Below are 19,939 nucleotides of genomic sequence, written 5' to 3'. Positions count from 1 at the left end.
CGTTCAGCGTCTGATACCCAGTATTAAATGACGTTTTGCATGTTCGTCCAGCTTTATGTTCTTCACTCATTAGAGACTTTAATTGGCGAAAATAATTTGTGCAAATCATTTTTCGTAATGTTGTTTTCCAATATTATATGAGCCAACAAATTGTCTCGTATACAATATATTTAATTTTTTTTAAACGAGCAACGTTAAAGTACGAAAACTACGTTGTGTATGTTTTTCAGTGATGAATAGATTCGGATAAAACACACTAAAAGTTTTAACGTTTAACTAAATCAAATACTAGTCATTTGATTTTACTGTTACGCCAGCTACAAGTGTTTTTATTTTCAGCTTCGGTACGCAGTAGAACAATAGATAGTGGTTTTGCGGTGTGGTTTTCGCAGCCCCGTGTCGAAGCTAGAATTAAAAAAATAAACAATATAGGTATCATATAATTATGCAACATGCGAGGGGCGTCGAAATGGTAGTGCGCTTTTTGAACTTTCGATTTGATCCGATTTGGTATTCAAATGGTGTTCAGAACTTAATTACTTCGTTCAAATTAAGCACACAAGTGTACAACTGATTTCACAGTCGAAAGTCGTGGTACTAACGTAAGCGTAATCCGGTGTGATTTTCATTTGCATCAAACACTGAACACACTCAACACACTCAAACAGCTGCCGTTGTTGTCTGTTAGATTATAAAGGACGTTTTAGTGACGTTTCGCTGGACGTTTAATGCGCAGATAAATGGTCACGCTCTCTTGAAATCCTCTTTTGAAGTGCCCATAGTTCAAGTTTGTTCATTGGAATACAACTGGTAATCTAATCAAGTCAATGAGTAGTAATGAAGCACGCATAAGTTTCACGATACGCAGATTAGTTAATGAAAACTTTGATGAGCAAGTTATAAATCCTGCATTGAAAACCAAAAGTTCACAAAGTAACAAAGTAAACATATTATTGCAAATAACAATTAAAATCAATAGGTAGATTATTCAATATAAACTGGTATATATTTTAATTTAATATAAAAATAATTTGTTTTTGATCATTTCCAATGCAATGTCAAATACGTTATTTTGTTGACCAGTGTAATGTATCATATACAGCTGAAAATAATTAATAATATAGTGTACCTAATTTTTTTTGTGTTCTATTTCAGTTGCCATAGGATACGATAGTATTTATTTATTAACATAATATATACATATTTTTTTAAAATCTTATACTATGATATATATTTTGTTTGTAAAAATAGATTATATTACGGTCATTATTAACAAATAAAAGTTTCACAATTCGGGACGCACTAAAAGTAAGAACAAGTAAGAAATAATAGTATGGGACTAACCAATTATAAGATTTATTAGCCTATTTAATATTGTGACAAGCTGCTAGTTATAGTGGGCTAATAGGACAAAAAATGAGCGAATATGTAAATCTGGTTTAGGAAGTTGGTCAAATGAAAAATTGAGATTAATTATAACGGAGTAATTATAAAACGAAAAATGTAGAATAAATGAAGTAATCGAGAAAGGTAGCTTAATGAGGAACCAACACGAGTTATGACAGAAGATAATTATAAATGGAGGTAGGTTTTGGAATAGGGGTGGTGACGAATAGAGTAACGTGGTAAGTGGCCGTTATTATGGTATAATGAATACTACTTGTTTGGTAAAGAGGCAAGATGAGACAAGATGTATTTCATGCTAAAACGTATATTCATATTTCATTAGAATGCAGTTTTGTATAAAAAAAAAATTGTCGATACTTGTAATATTATAATTTATGCGAATCACACATATAATTTAGCATAAAATTTGTATTAATTATAATGTTTTAAAATAACATGATAACTGACTAAGTAATTTTATTGTATAAAATTCGAATGACATTAAACAAGAAAAATCAATTTTGACGAAGTAGTTTAATACTGTTTATTTTTTCGTCGTTACAAAAAATGTGTTGGAATACTTTTTGATTCAAAAGTAAAAAACGAGCAATTTTTAAACAATTTACTCTTTGACAAATGACTGCTCTCTGAATACCAATTTATTGTATTTTTTTTTGCCAATCAATAAACATTGAAAAATATTTGTTTGTTTTTCCATCTCGTGTTTGATAAATTACTGTCGGGATTTAAAGTTCAAGGCGGTATATTGTATTGAATTTGTGCTATACAATATGAAATAAACTTTTAAAAAAAGTTTCAACATTAGATTGTATATATGCTTATATATATAGTTATTTTTTTATGTTTGAAAAACACATTCTCAAGGTTAATAAGCGATTAGGTAATAGGCGATTGATAAAATAAAATTTAAAATTATTATGACTTATGACTTTTAAATCGAACACAGAACCGCAAGATTCATATTTATTCCATGATTAAGGACTGATATTTTATCTCTCATGTTTACAAATTATACGTATTTATTGCATGAAATAAATACCATTTTAAATATTTTTCCTCTTATTGTCGGCATAATCATAATGCATCTTGATGTAGTATAATACTCTACAGGGGCATAGAATGGTGTACTTATTATTATAATATAGATACGCGGTATGGCTTAAGAAATATTTAGTGGATTACAATATACACAATTATTAGCCATTTAGGACACAAAAAATTTAATATTTTCCCATCAATGTTTAATAACAAAAATGATTGAAATGTAATTGAAAACAACGTAACCGTAATACTGTACTGAGAGAGACTGTACTGATACTGTACTGTACTGTACAGATAATCAAAATCATAGTTGACAACAACACGATGGTGAATGTTCCCGAGAAAATGGCTCGACTAAATCGTTTGCTGGACGAACGGGAAAGTATGTTGTACTTAAGGACTAAGACGGAGACCAAAAATCCAGTCGATCACAATTTGATGTCAGCCGATCGAGTGCGTTCAATGGTTGGTGAAATAATCGAAGACCTGGACAAAATGTCAACATCCGTAAAGGAGGCGGTAGCGTCGGCCAGCAGATCTTCTAATGCTTTGGACAACTTGCCAACAGCCGACGATACGCGTGCCGGGGACAGTGACGTTGTTGTAAAGGTGTTTGCTAAACCTAAAGGATCGACAGATTATGCAGAAATAAAAGACGTTTGCAAAAAGTGCGTGGGATCCGCTTGTGTTGAATTGCTTACAACAACGGAACAGCATTAAAAAAAAAAAAAAATTAGATTTTTGAACATTTCATTATCTACGAAAAAGAAATAAATGAAGTTTTAAACAAAGAAAAAAAATATTTTTTATTTTATGACGACGAAGGTTTTTTTTAAAAAAGTTTAATTGTGCTCAAAAAAAAAAAATATATATATATTACCTATTACGTAGGACGAGTTTTTTTGGCATAAAAATTTTCATAGTTTTCTCAAAATTTGTACAATACATAGTGTTAACAGTTTATTTTCAGTCTGATAACAGAATACTACTTACACGGGGCATACTTTATTTCACCGTCGGTATGGGAATTCGGGCTGTCAAATGTAAGTATCAGCGCCGAATCTTTATGACAGTATGCCAATTTTCATTTCTCGACTTGCCGGGTCTGTTGTATTGCCTCATTAAGATTGCCACTTTTTCCCCTATACAAAACGTCGCACACACATTGCACACGTTTTTCGAAATCAAACTCACTGACGGTCGATTTTCTTCTGCCCGGATTGTCAGAGAAAATGTGTGCATACAGCCAACACTATAGATATTGTCAAAACACACAAAGTCGCGAACCGGCCGACTGAGTGTAGAATCGCCCCTTGGGCTTAGATACACAACGGCCGAGACGACTTTGTGGCCTGCAATCGATAACGTCGACAATGATATAATATTGTCTCAAAAGTGTTCACAAAAACGGACCATCATCGATCATCGATCATAATACTGCTATAGGCAGGGCGATGACTCGGCATTGGGCAGAGGTTATGCGGCAAAGGGGGTTGTCAATATATATATATATATATATATGAATCGATAGCTAATTGCAGGGTAATAATACAACGTGCAAATAATACATGCACGCAATAAGCAACAATTCTTCGCTTTCTTTCATTTTTTTCATTTTTTTTTTGCACATTTGTATACTCTCACTGCAGTCGCCGACCGTTTAGTCAAAAGACGCGGATGTAGTCTCACGAGGATTTCGCTGATCGTGACGAATTACATTTTGCCGATTGTTAACATTATTGTCATATACATATACATATTATATATTTTGTACGTGTGTGCGTTTTTGACAGATCCAAAAATTCGTAAGTAACCGTCAAGTCTTATGATTTATGTTGTTCTTTTTTTTTTTAACCCCCGCCGAAGGGAAGAAACGATCGAGCAATTATCGTTTGTAAATAGTTTGTCAGCCAATTCGTTCGGCGCGGTTTCCATTCGGATTTGTATTTCCCAGTATACGATTAATTTTCTATTTGATAAATGGCACACGCACGAGACAGCGGTTATTTATTAAAAAAAAAATACAAATACATAACGTGTGTGAGTGTATATTAAAACGTACCACGGGTTTTGATCTGCTTAGAATAATTATCACATACCAAAACGACATCCGGCTTTCCCGACTTTATTGATATTTTAATAAACGAAGATTGATGGACATTATTGGAAAACATAAATATGACGTATCTACTTCGGCTAACTGATACATAGCATTGTATACATTAACACTATTCAAGAGCAACCAAAATTGTTTTGAAAATCTGTGAAATATCTGTACAGTATTTATGAAAGTTACACACTAACCTGTTGCATTAGGTACACTTTTTTGTATTTAGGACATATTTTTATTTTGATAACAAAACGTGGAGGAGGAAGAAAGAATTTCGATCTATACGTGTAAAACATGCACAAATTGTTGTCTTTAAAAAAAAAATATTGAACAAACTTGATGGGTTCGCTAGCTCTGAGTTATGTTACAAACAAAGGGTGACTACGGCATTAAAGGCTTAAGGTATTATCATGCATACGACATCCTTAATAGTCTACTGTACAAGAGTACGTGTGTTTGTATTTATGGTTCAGAAACTATATAATAGCTTTATACTAAAAAAAAAAAAATAATAACTATTTCCACTTCGTATAATAGTATTCTACTGCCTAGTAACTATCGCCACGTCCGTGTAAAATACACATTAAGCTATAGTAACGTTTAACTTAAGTATAACAAATAAGTTTATAGGATTGAATATGGTTTTTAAACTAGACACATAGCTTTTTAATGGTAACACAAAATAAACCCGGTTACTACTGCTCAGGCCTTAACTCAATTCTGGACAAGTATTTTATTTTATTTGCGAATGAAGTAATAACAAAAAAATTGTATATTTTGAAGTTCAAGTTAAATTTTTTCTCACTCAAATTTGATTATTATTTGATTAAAAAAAAAAGTAGCCTGTATTTAATAAAATTGTTATTTATATTTTTGCATTTACAGCTAATCTAATGCTTATGAGTTGACTAAATTTAAAAATTATTTCAACTCAAGAATGGTTGTTTTCCAACCTATAATAGTGTACCTGGATTTGGCTTTTGAAATTTAGTGAACAAAGGGAACTTTTCGTTTGTGTGTTAATCTGAGAAACGTCTTGTCATGCTAGTGTACTGTAACACATTTCTGACTTATACACAACTAATATGATAGGTATAGAAACCGTAAATACAAAAACAGATCTTTACAAATGTATTATTTCTTGATACTGCTGTATGATTAAATATCATGTATGAAACCATCATCAATCTTTGTCACGCGATATGAACGGTCCGTGGGTGGTGAGTAGCTGGTACAAGCGAGTCACATATAGTTTTCCAAAATGGACCAAATGAATACAGCGTAGTTCTATTCTAAGTGGATTACCTAGACCGAATAATAATAATTTAAAAAATTGTATAAACGATATAATTTAATGCCAGCGTATTAAGGTAACCTATTGAAATGGAATTCGTCGCGTTGTACAAAAAAATAGGTATTTTTTTTTTTTTAATAGATTAATACCTTTATTATAACTTACGGGCTCTAGATTTATTTTTAAATAATTTCTAAAATCTTTTTTTCAAAAAAGTTCGACTAATACAGCCTACTTCAGTCGAAGGAAACAAAAAAAACCTTTTTGTACGTTATCATATTAATAAGGCGCGTGGAGGAGACAGTTTTTTAATTAGTATATAATTTAAAATGTTGACATGGTGTAAAACGAATACTGTGCTATTTTTTTTTTTATATCAAATATGCATTATTGCTTGAAACTTACTCTATTATTGATGACTGTTGTTTTCCAACTAACTGCCGTCTACCACCCACATTAGGGTCATTATTGAAATGTTATGCTACTCGGCGATAGAGTATAAATTATTATGTATAGTGTGTACTATACAATTATCTAATTAATAATTGTATTCGAACAAAATCGATGCGCAGGTTAGTAGCTGAAACGCCAAGGTAATAAAACCGAAATGTTTCATGATCACAAAACAGTCATGTTACATAATCGAGAACGAACCTTAACTGCGTGCATACTTAAAAGCTTTTAAAATGAATTGACTTTTTATTTTACCATGTACATAAAAAAAACACATACGTATAACAAAACCTTTTTTTTAGCTCATGTTTTTTTTTTTAAAACAACTAGATAAGGTATAACTTATTTACCACAGAGTATCAAACAACAACAGCTCTTACCTGTTAAGGTCAATCTTTTGAAATATTTTTGAGCGTTTGACTCGTCCAAGACTTATATTAGAAAACTACTTATACTCACTAATTTTTAGGAAATAATTGGTATAATGTGTTATTAATGAAAATGTTTTAAGCTATTTTTTATGAAAATATATAGCTAAAACCTACTAGAATAATCCTAACACTAATGTTAAAATCGTACAAAATTGCATTTATAAAAAGGGCTCATTTATAAATTAAATGTAGTTTAAAGTTTAAACTATAACAAAAAATATATTACAGTACAACCATTCGGTAATTTCTAGTCGTCGCAATCGTAGCTCAAAATCTATTGTGAAAATTATTGTACCGTTTTTAAAATAAAATTTTCGATTTTATTTTACTTATTAAACAGACTATTTTATAACTAAAAAACAATCGAATGTGTTACCACTTTGTCTTTGGTAGGTAATCTATCTAGGGATTCTAAAAAAAAAAGGATTATCTCACTTTTAGATGCGAATCACATTGAAACCGTTCAAAAACGAATCTATTGTTGAATTCCCATTTTCCACCTCTCATTAGTTCTATCTTCGATGCGAAGTTGAGTGGGTATTTTCTATTTTCAACAACGCACTTCTGTGCGGAGTAATGTTTACTCTGCACCGTTTTTTTGTTGTTTTTTCCCTACCCTAACTAGACAACAATGCTCGTGCTTGAGTACATCCTCATGCATTCATGTATATCCTCCTCGTGCACGATTTTCCTCGACCTGACGGACTTTTTTTTAAATATCATAAATACAGTTCTTTTTCCATCCGGGATTTGCGCGTTGAACATAATAATATTTTCAAACATTTATCTCAAGTTCTATTTACACAGTTCTCGGAAAGCGGACGTGTGAAGTTTCTGCCGAGATGTGTTTTGTTTCAACTGACGCAATGTACTTTATTTACAAGTCGTTACGAATACCCGGAACGATTTTAATTAAATGTCGTACACCTTGTGCACGGCTTTTAAATTATTATTAACTAATGTTGCAATAGTTGTAAAAAAAATGTACAAGATAAAAAAATGTTTTTCTTAAATTTAAACTCAAAACAAAATCACCAATACGTGCCTTTTGCTATAAAAAAAATTATTATTAATTGTTTTCAACTTTAAGTTAAATATCGATTGTAGTTGTCATTGTTTTCACGGCCCGTTTTAAGTAATAATATTTTATGTTGTACACCATTTTAAGATTCAAAAAACGTAAATCGCTGTATAAAACAAATAATCAATCTTTCTCTCGGAGGAAGGAATTATTGGACAACGAGTAGGTATGTCTATTATGATCCGACGATTTTCCATCTCACAGTCCCGTCTCACTCATTGCCTTTTCACTCCCAAGTTATTCGTATCGGCTATTAAAATTAGTCAAGCAAAAGCCTCGTTCCCAAAACCGTTGGAATATAGTGTACCTAATCGAAATCGCCGTTCATCCTTGCCTGAGGGGTGGTAGGCACTATGTACGGCTAGAATCGAACGACAGATGCGTCAGACCCCGGCAACATGAGTCATAGAGCACACAAGGACCTACTACAATAGATGGTCGTAGGGTTGAGTAGAATTCCCGCCGCCCCCTCGTGACTAATCATCGGCCACACGACCCGACAGCTTCCATCTAATACTTCCCCTCACTCGATCCCGATCGATGGTCCTGATGTGTTCTTTTGTATTGCCGTGTATTTTTTTTTTTTTTTTGTTATGCCTCACTTTTGTTCTCGCCGCTGCCGCGCAGTTACGGCCAAAGCACCGCATCGCCCCAACGGGGAAATTAAAAATTTGGTCCCCCGGCGGCGGCACATAATAATATAACATTAGACAAACGGCTAAGCGGCTCGCCTACCCTAACGGAGAAACGCGTGTCCGACTGTGCGCGCACGAGTGATTTGGCCGGAGGGCGTTCGTTTTTGGGCGAAAAAACCACGTTCGAAGTGAACATTTCTCGTGTCCGACTTACCCTCGAATTTGATTAAATGGCCGCCCGCAATCGGTAATCGGTACACGTATTACACAGTAGAAAACGTTTCAGACTCGCTTTTGTGCTTTGGTAAACGTACTACACGAGTACCTACCACCGCAGTGTATTATAACCATCGTATTTGCTGTCACGAAATGAGAAATTCATAAACTAAAGTTAGACCGGAAGTTTTAAAAAAAAAAAAAAAATTATTAAGTATAGTCATAATAATATCGTCCTAATCAGTAGTCCCTTTAAAATTGCACTACGCAAACATATGCATAATTGTTTTTATTGGGTTTTAGTGGGAAAATATATACAAGACTGACAAAGCTGATGTTCTCGTGGAAATCGAGCGACCTTCTTATAAAACGGACGGGTTTATAGTGTTTTAATTAAAAAGTTTAAAATTACCGTTTAAATTTCGATATACTTAATTAAAAAAATGTCCTGAGCAAGTTTTATTCCTGCTAGTCCGCGAGTTTTGTTATATGAATTACAAAATAAATAATAAAAGATATTCGTCTGACACTCTATTGCTTTCTTTTACTCCACAACATTTTTTTTTTTTTTTGTAAACATATTTTACCTTATTGCGTTATTTGATTACATTCCCCTCTCACAACACAATGTTATGTTGACTACTTTTTTGGTTTTAATTAACCCTTAGTGTTTGCATGCCGTCTGAACAGTCAAAAGTAAATTTTTCGCACTCCTTTTTTTGTCAACGGTTAAAATGTTAACACTGGTTCCATAGAACCTAACTGGACGGGCTTATTGCAGTTTCATGCGGATTCCCATTCAGCCTACACGCAGCATTTAATTCGAGCGTCTCGACCAGGTTCAATATACTAACCTTAGTGAATATAATGGTACGTTTATTGTACGGTTAATATAAATGCGCATTGTGATATTTCACGACAGCGTCAACTCACACGGTTATTATTTTATTAGTCATGAAAAATGTAATTAACGATCATTTTACGGCCTAAGTGTTTAACGATTTTTTTTTTTTAATAAGCACATATAGGACCATAAAAAAAATGCAAATCGGACTTGCATATAAATGTCCTCCTCCCGTGTTCGTATTGTTGCCTAATAATAACGCCGAAAAAAAACCAAGCGAATAATGTATTATATTATACCTATACACGTTTATTTGTTTACTTCAGGGGTCTTAGGTTTTCATCCTCATTGTGATGTGTGGTACAAGTCAAATATACATTGTGTGTTTAGTGGTTGTTGAACAAGACATGTTCCGTTTACGACAACACGGACGTTTTATTATTACTTTTTTTTTTTTTTTTAATACGGCCTCTCCCCTCGACCACTTTGGGCACGCATGAGCGATAATAGTTTTTGATGTCTTATAGAATAGAAGAAAACGTTTACTTTTCGGACTCACTCCTGTAACAGTTTGAATGAATGAACTCGTGCTTAGGGTTCGGGAATAATTATTGTAACGTGCATACGTTTTACAATATGCCGAAGACATAGCGGTTTGGCTTTGAATGCGCATTGTGGTCGGTTTACTCGTTAGTAGTGTTTAGCGTTTTTTTTTTTTTTTTGGAAGTCTTGCGGTGTTGTTAGATTTGACGCGCGTGTGGCAGATGGGAGATTACCATAGAGTATAGAGAATCGATATTAGATGTATATCAGCAGCGTATGCCAAAGGCCCGACTTAGTGGCGGTACGCTGGAGTAAGTAATAATAATTGGCGAAAGAAAAATAATCCGTAACACAACATTGTAAAGACTGATCTAACCGGTTTGGTATGGATTTGATGTGTTTAAAAGGCGCGACCCATCTGCTGCACGGCACCGGTCACTGTTTGGTTTACCTGGCCCGGGTTTATTATCGAACCCTTCCCGGCCGTGAGCAAAGGTGGTCCGGGCCCGGTTCATTTAGATTTGTAATTATACACAGCTGTTGCCGACCCGATTAGACCGTACTCCATTAACATTATTGTTGTTAGTTTCGGCTTGAATATTGCGATAATTGATTTTATAACTATGTGTTTGGACAATGAAATTAATTTTTTCAACAAATTTATTATAGTACATGCGAAAAAAAAATTTTTCTTTTCATGAACACCGCAATAGTCATTCCGGTACGTAAAGCACTTGGAAGGGAAAATTGTCTTCTTCTTTATCTTCGCTTTACACTTCCAACTACATAGGGTCGGCCACCCTAGTTCTACACCTCCATAGAGCTTGATCTTCTTCATCTCGTTCAATCACTCCAGCTATCCTCGTATCACTCCCTATTCCGTCTATCCGTCTTTTCCCCGGTCTTCCTGTTCTTCTTTGAAGGGAACATTGTGTTGACTAAAAATCATAGTCGCAGTGTGGAGGATTAATATAATAATTCTTACAGTAACTTTGGAACGCAAAGAAATAAATTCTTAAGTCACTATTCTCTAACGCACGAACACGTCGGAATACCTTGTAATACAATAAAGTGCTCGACAAATCGTACCCTTTCTCAATTGCATCTACATGTACTATATACTATTATATAACAACCCCTCACCCGACGACGATGATATGATGTTTTATTTTTTTTTTTTTAACACTTATTATTTTTGTATATAGACGGCGGCCAGACGGCGGTGTTTATTACAGTTTGAGATTTTTGTACAAACCCTTATACAGAAGAGGTCACCCCCCCCCCCCTAATGATCGCAGGTATAATAATATAATCCGGTTTTTATTTGTATTATTTATACAGATTAGACCCCGAGACACAATAACGCAATAACAAGAGCGTAGAAAATATTGTATGCGTTGTAAACGTTAAGAGCGGGATCGAACCGAGTTATTACTATCCAAATTATATAATTTATATAGTTATATAAATTATATAATCAAGTACATTAATGGTATTAGAGAACTTACAGATTGCAATTGAATTTTCGTTTACTCTACTGCTCGCTAAAGTTGTTCTTCGTTCTAAGCGTTCTACGTTTATAAATCAATTCGCAGACTTTCGACTTATTTTTAATTTTTTGTTGCGAAAAAAAGATCCACAGAAAAATTAAGTATTTGGAAAATTTCTTCGAATTCGTATCAAATATCCAACTATATTCAAAACGAATTTAGTGTTACTTAGAAACGCGGTAAGAAGGGACGTTTAAAAAAAAAAAAAAAAAACTAACAGCATAAATCAACTATGTGAGATCGTCCGGTGAAAGAAATAAAATGAATAAAATCACCGTCAAATTCTTGGAGTAATTTTAATACCCTCTTCTTTATAAATACCCCCCGTTGTTATGTTGGTCGATGAAATCGGTTCAGAAAATTCAGGAATGTTTCAGAAGGAGCAGACGAAAAAATTATAATCTATAATACTTTCTAAGGGTTTCTCGTGTCAAGAGGTAAAATGAAAAAATAAAAACGAAACAATTTATGTATAATTTAATATCTAGATACTTTTTCCAACGGCCAAGTCACGTCTTATTTGATAGACCTGCGCAGTCTGAGAAATGCAGTTTTTACTTTTTTAATAGATTTGTAGTTATAATAATTTTGGCAAATATGAAATCTCTTCTCACGCGGGGTTTAATAAAACCCAACACGCTAACATTAAGGGGTAAAGTATAACGGCGAAGGTCGATTTTATTTCACCTAACCCGCGTTTTTTTTTTTTTACAATGACGTTGAAACATATTATAACGGTCTGCACGTTTATTTAGACTTTTTTTGTCGAACACTTTAGTTTTACATCAACGGGAACCTATATTTTCGATCCGAAAAAGATAACGCCGTATGATTGAATACATTATCCAATATCCGTACTTAATGGTAATATCTATCCGCCGTACAATGCGAATGGGAAGAGGTGAGACTTACCCGGAGACGGAAAAGCCGATTGCCATCTCCTGCGTGATGAATCCATATATATATATATATGTATATATATATATTTATATTAATGTATTTTTTATGCTGTGTGAAGCCGGATTTCACAAATCCCGTTGTCGTCGGTACATGTAAAATAATAGGTGCCTTGAAACTATCCGACGACGACGGCAGCTGTAAAAATCTATTTTGTTTGTTCACTCGATTCGTGTGTTATTGACTCTCCCGGATTGGTAAACGCTCGGCTTTTTCCCCTTACACTGCAGTAGTCTATACCCGGCGTCATTGTGGGTAGGTTATATTATATATATATATATATATACCTTGTCGCACATTAATGTCAATGATACCGCCGCCGTGTCACCCCTTTACTCTGTTGTCGGAGCTGTTATAATATAAGGCGGTGCGGTGGGATTTCGTACAATATTTGACTTAATAAAAACATTTTACCTTTTGCGATATTACACGCAAAAAAAAAAAAAAAACAGCCAGTCTCCTCCCTCGGTATTTTTTATTTTATTATTATCCGTTTTTTTTTTTTCTAATACCTATAATCTATACACCTATATTATACATATATGTTGAATGTGTATGTATACGTGTTTCGCTTATACATACACACACATACGTTACATATTATTATCATTGTCTGAAGTCCGTATCTTTCTCTCCGACCGGTGATTTTCTCACAGGGCGTTCGAGTGCGCAGGCTGTGGCAATTATTACTATTATTACTACTACTACTACTGTTTTGTTATTGTAAACACTGAAACGGCCAAGCTAATGATGGGGCTCGAAGTGCATTGTTAAGGCCCACCGCCTTGTATAGCAGAAATCGTCACTGCCTCTGGTGACGATGGATCATTAAAAGAGAAAAGAAGGGGAAAAAATATCTTACTGGCATATTATATTTATGAGATATAAATATATTTTTTTTTTCATTTATCGTTTTTAACGTTTATAAACGATTTCCTAAAGTTGTTACCCCGGCTGTAATGTAGACTTGACGCGTTTTTTTTTTTTTCTTATTTAGGGTCGACAGAAATCGCATGAAAATTTCACGTTGTCGTGTCATTGTATATATATATATATATTATAAATAATTTTACTCACTATTTTTTTTTTTTGAAAATAACTTTTGCCTGTTGTTTATAATATTAACATAAATCATAGAAGAAAAAGTTCCCAAACAAGGTCTAATGTCAGCCAAGTTGTTGTAAAATAAAAATTACTATAATATTATAAAACTTTTTCAATCCAAAGGAAAATCCTTCGAAAATAAGGATACGCGTCTGGGTAGTTTTAAAGTGTCATGACTCATATTATTATTGTTAACGTTGGAATATTATATCTTAATTTTAAAAACTTGGTAATTAGGTAGGTACTCATGACCGATATTAATAATTACAATTTTACAAACAAACATTTTACTTTTAATATTATTTGGACTACTAAAAATGTAATAGGTGATAAATGAAAAAACTAATTGATTTATAAATCAAAATAATAATCATACAACATTTGGCTTATGAAGTTTTATGTATTTAGTATTTTAAATTATGTATGTTAACTTCAAATCCATTATAATTAAAAATGTATTTAATTTAACAATAATGCTTCTTCATAATAAAACTGTATACCTAATATAATTCCCATTTATATTAACATATACACAAGAGTGCCATACATTTTATAAAATCGAATAAATATAATATCTAATAATATTATTTTCTATTATCAGATGGGCTATGTATAACAACAAAACAATAAAATTAATCCATGTGTATACACAGATGGAGGATAAGCTGATGTCAGGGTAAACATAATTTATTGGGTTTTAAGTATTTTCTAAAATTATATCTGCGTATTATGTCATATTATATCCATGCGTTTCGGTTCTGTAATATTATGTTTTACACATGGTAATACATGTATCATTGTTGAGGTATATTTAATATTTTTAAACATGTCTTATTGAGTTCCTTTATCGGTCAATTTGGGGAGACTCATCACATGAGTGCGTTTCCCATTCAACAAATTCTTACCTTATACTCGCATACACTTCAATGGTCACCACTGTTTCCCCTGTTGCTTTTCACTTTGGCGATTTATGTTTGTGTACGTTTGTTCAATTGATCAACACTGTACGCACATAAATATTCCGCACAGACCATTATAAAGTCCTTTATCTTCGTATAGTGAATTAATATAACCTATGTATATAATATAAGTGACAACAGAATCGTGTCACACATAATAACTTTACCCTCGACACTGGAATACTAAATTATTTACCAGTTAGAAAAAACAAACTGAAACAGCTAGAGTTTTTGTTATTTTTCAACGACCAACTACTTGTAATTTATTTTTATATTTGGTACATGGCTTACCGAAACGTTTGGATAAGAAGAAATGAATAGAACTCTTAACAGTCTTTGTAGTATATGGGCTTACCTATTTGAATGAAATAAACCGTATATTAAACATGCTAGTAATACTTACTATTATTAATAGAAATTAGAAATTAGTTTCTAAAAGGCTTTTATTTATTTATTTAAGAAAAAATAATACTTGCCAAGTAAATTTTATATAAACCACGAGTATAAAAATTAGAATTTAGAAATATTTTTATTAATGTTGTAAAAAAATGTACTCATACTTCGACATTAAAATTCTTAACATAATGAGGTTGCTTTTTGTCGTTACAACTTATGTATATCTGTAAAGATTATATAATTTATTATGCATGATAATTATTTTTATTTAATTAATGAGAAAAAAATGGTTCAAGAGACATTTTTCTCCAAATGCTACATAAAAATTACTAATTAGTTATTAGGTCAAAATAGAAAAGATCATGTTTTAGTCAGAAATTGATTGTACGAAAATTATACAAGTGCTACAATCATGAATTAATTATAATTAACATGCACTAATTATTTAGTTTTTTCTCATTTTTTTCCTATGATATTTGACTCGTTTGATAAACTAATTGAATTACATTTATAATTGTGCATTACCTACGTGGTATTTTATTGGTGTGTATGTACAATAGAGTAGTAGTTGGAGTATTTATAATTTAATTTGCTATATTCGACGGTGAATGAAGCCACGTACTGCGTAAAAAATCTTCAGCTATCCGAAAATTTGAATTAGTTTTCGCTTTTGTGGCGAAAAAAAAAGCGTTTATATTATATACACGAGGGTCGACACAAAGTATATAAAATATCGTGTACATGGTATTATACAAAAGTCGTCCAAAAAAATAATAAAATAGATACGAAATGAATGGAAAAAAAAAAAAAAAGGCCAAAAGGGTGGTGTTGCTTTTAGTGATAATAAAATCAATGACGAACCCTATGGCCGGAAAAAAACCTTTGCAAAAACCGGAATAACCCCTAGACGATCCCAGTGCTTGCAGCCCAAGGGGGGAGCGGAGAGGACACATTGGCCAGAGCAGACTACTATAATACTATATTACACTATCCAGCAGATGCCGAGCACATATTATTATTATATATATATATATATGTATACAGTGTAATATACGGACAGCTGATAACCAGCTGCTGTCGCGTGCCTGGGTTCCGATTACTTGCAGCTGTCCCGTACACCCCGAAATCGCGCATGTATACACAAGGTTTTTAGACTATATACATATATTACAATATGTGTTATAAAAAAACTGGTTCCGGTATTAACGACCGCCGTTGTTTTCTGTCGGCCGCCAGGTTCCGGTGTAGAAGGTCGTACTTAGGGGCGCGGGGGGGGGGAGGCGTGCACTCCGCCATGGGAGAGGGTGTATCGCGGTAATTTCTTCTCGTGTGTGTGTGTGGAACAAAAGGTCGGATTAAAAAACCCTCGGTACGCGCACTATATTAGCGTGTACGTTTAAACGGAATGGTCTAATGGAGATCGAGGTACACACCTAAGTATGATAATATCACATCCGAGGGAGACTTGTTTAGATGACGCTTATTGTGTGTATGTATTATATTGAGCACTATTTAGCCGGTCGCGCGCGCGGTGTGTGTGTGTGTATCGATCGGTCGGTAGGGGAACTACTTAAGAGGAGAAATCCATTAACGGTAGAAATCGAAACTGCCCTCGGCCGAGGTATATGCCATATGTCGGCCAAGACGGGGGGGGGGGGGAGGTGCGTTCACAACACGAGAGACACCGATAATTAGATTTTTTTTTTCCGAGTCCCTCGGGTCTGAAGAACTATTTCCAAATGCGGTTTTTATCCAAAACCGTTGTTAGGCAGTAAAGGTTGTTTTTTTTTTTTTTAATGAAAAACACATTTAACCGGTAATACGTTGCCGCCTGAATTGAAATTACAAATAGCCGAGAAGAAGTACCGGAATGTCTATAAGGAATGTCTATTAGTATATTATAACTGATAAAATATAAACTATGTTTCGATATGCCCGTTACGGGTTGTCTAAGGATATGTTTTATTTGAAAACAAAAACGAATGACATAATATAAATTGTAAATTTTAAAATATGTTCTCTATCTGTTTGATATTAATCGTTAAACTATTTTGTCTACCGCGAACAATCAGAATTTCTAAAGTTAACATTTCTGTGGTCTTTAGACAGTAGAAGATAACTGTAGTATACGAATTTGGGATAAAGTGTTAGATTTTTTTTAAAGAAAGACATTCCATATGTTATCGCAAAAAGTAATATTAGTTGTACAATAATTTATAATAAATAATATAAACGGTTGAGATTTAACGCTAAAATTATACCAAATACTTAATTAGGCCAAACCTTAGCCAAAAACATAAATATAATACAGTGAGCTTACCTCTTTCTGGGCAAACACTACAGAATTGTTGCGTTATAGGATTAATTGATAACGTAGGATGATAATACTGTTAAAAACATATTATTGTTTAAACTCGTGTTCATCATAAAAAATGTTATTCTGTTTTAAAAATAAAATGTTAAGAACCACGATTTTTCATTTGAAATAATTTTCAAGAGTTTTGTATGTGCATAATTATTCTTTAAAATGGGAGTCCTTTTTTATAGTTACAACTTTTTTTTACGGGCGATAAAGCGCATTTAAGTCCACTGTTCTGCTGTTCAAAGTTTAATAATTAAATTTAACCCAAAATGTTGAAAAACGCATGCCTGCAGAAGATGCCCTACATTTTTTAAATCCGGTATTCGTTTATTATTCTTCCAAGTATTCACAAGAATGCCTTTGTTGCTTTCGGAACATGAAGTTTTTCTTACAACATTAAGTATTATGCATGATCTAAATAATATAATTTCGTTAAAAAAAGCTCCCAAGGGATGCTGTTTGAATAATTTATTGGATAACTGTTGAATTATTGCACTAAATTAGCTTTTCGGTGAAGTGTTATTAAATATTTTTTTTACCTTGGCCTAGCTCTTGAATAACATTTTATTAACAAGTATACTTAAGTATGTACCTACTTATAAGAGGCATAAGCCATTTTACATATTATTTAATGTCATTTAAAAAATGATATTTAACCGTTAACGTAACCTAACAAAGTTGATTCGATAAAACAGTAATACTAAACAATAATATAATAATACAAAAAATAAAGCATTCCTAGGTATACCAACTTCGGCTGTTTTTATTGTTTTATTAATTATCACATCTAAAACGGTAATTCGCTAGTCATTTTGTTTGACGTTTAAACGGTATTCATTAACAAAAACGACTGTGGAGATTAAGTAGGTCAAATAGACTGACAGGTACAAAAGGGTACTTTTTAATAATTTCTCTCGATTGTTTGTCCCATAGAAATATGACTCCAGTTTATTCACTATGGGTATACAATATTTTAATTTTATATAAGCTAAGTTAAAATTCAGCAGTTACGCTATTAACATTGTTAAAACAAATATTATTCCCATCAATATGTATTGTTTTATAGCTGACTATATCAAAACTATTCAACCTATATTATTTCACTATAGGAAAAACACATTAAACTAAAAACTGTTCAAAACTCTACGATATGTTCTTTTTTTAATAACTAAACACCTAAACGTTTTAGTATATTGACATTACACATACTTAGAAGCTCGCAAAAACTGATTATTTATAAAAAAAACTGTTAGATTAGGTATTTTATACTTTAAAATATCTATAAAAAAAAATATTCGCATATTTCATTCAAACATTGTAATTAAATATAGATACTATCAAAAGGGCAATTGTTGTTTTTTGTTCAACACCCAAGAAGTTACTACATTAACCTATACACGTATAGAAAAAACTTTTACTGACCTCTCAATTTTATTTTACAAAATAAAATGTTTATAAAATACATAGAATAATAACAGAATCTCATGTCTGTTCTTATAAGTACTCTATTATAAACTGTTTATTCGTATAGATTTCTGTTTTGATGTACTTTATGCAATTTCACTATTTTAGTGTTTTATATACCATTAAATAGAAAACGATAGATAAAGTTTGAAAGTATCCTATAAAATATATATTATGTACTTACCCTAGGGTTTGGTACTTTACGCGAAAACGTTCACTCCGATTACAATCTTTATTTCCTTTCAAGACAGAAAACGCTTAAACAACCCAAGAATAGAAACTGCTTTTAATGGGGTGCAATGCACACAGACAGACAGTTGTATCAAAGTTATCCTATATGGTTCATAATGAACATAAGTAATACATTTGCACCTTAGGTGCTCCGTATAAATTATTATTATTATAAGCACTTAGTGGTGTAAATTATAATATTATTAATTAATTGTACAGAACTAACATAAACATTGTAAGCAGTTTTAAAAAGCTAACGATTATTGCTATTGTTTATTGTAACAATACAAATATTTAATTCCGTGCACTCTAAACAATCATTCGAATTAATATTTAATTATAGTACACGATGCACGTGTTATAGTTTATTTAGGAGTAAACTAGTTTATTCGCGGTGTGATGTGAAGAAATAAATATTTAAAAAAAAACATTTCAAAATCATAAAATATGCTTGAAACCTATTTTTGTAATGGACATACAATTATTTTATAACAGCTATATAACATTTTACGTTTATATTTTATTTTTTAAACAATAAAATTAGATTTGGCCTGTCAAGTGTATACAATATACTTGTTCTAATACTTAGTGACGTGACTTCAAATAGTCAGCTTTTACAACAATAGAAACTAAAAAACTATGTCATTTAATTACGAAGTTGCCACAATAGGGCGATAAAAAGGTTACTACGGGTTTTTAAACCCGATAGTCCGACGTTACTGGAAAGCTTCTTAAAATAATAACTGTTATTTGAAAATTATTAATTTTGCTATGAAACACTCTATATTCTAATTTTTTCTTGTTAGTATAATTTTGATTGTTTATTTTTATGCTGTAATAATGTATGTTCTCTTTTCTATC

Source organism: Adelges cooleyi, unplaced genomic scaffold, assembly GCF_023614345.1.
Source record: "Adelges cooleyi isolate 19-005CV unplaced genomic scaffold, UGA_ACOO_1.1 ACOO_flye_CR_arks_rails_tigmint_CR_PRNA_41, whole genome shotgun sequence".
Taxonomy (NCBI): domain Eukaryota; kingdom Metazoa; phylum Arthropoda; class Insecta; order Hemiptera; family Adelgidae; genus Adelges; species Adelges cooleyi.
The sequence above is the reverse complement of the archived record's forward strand: the minus strand, read 5'-3'. Positions refer to the sequence as shown.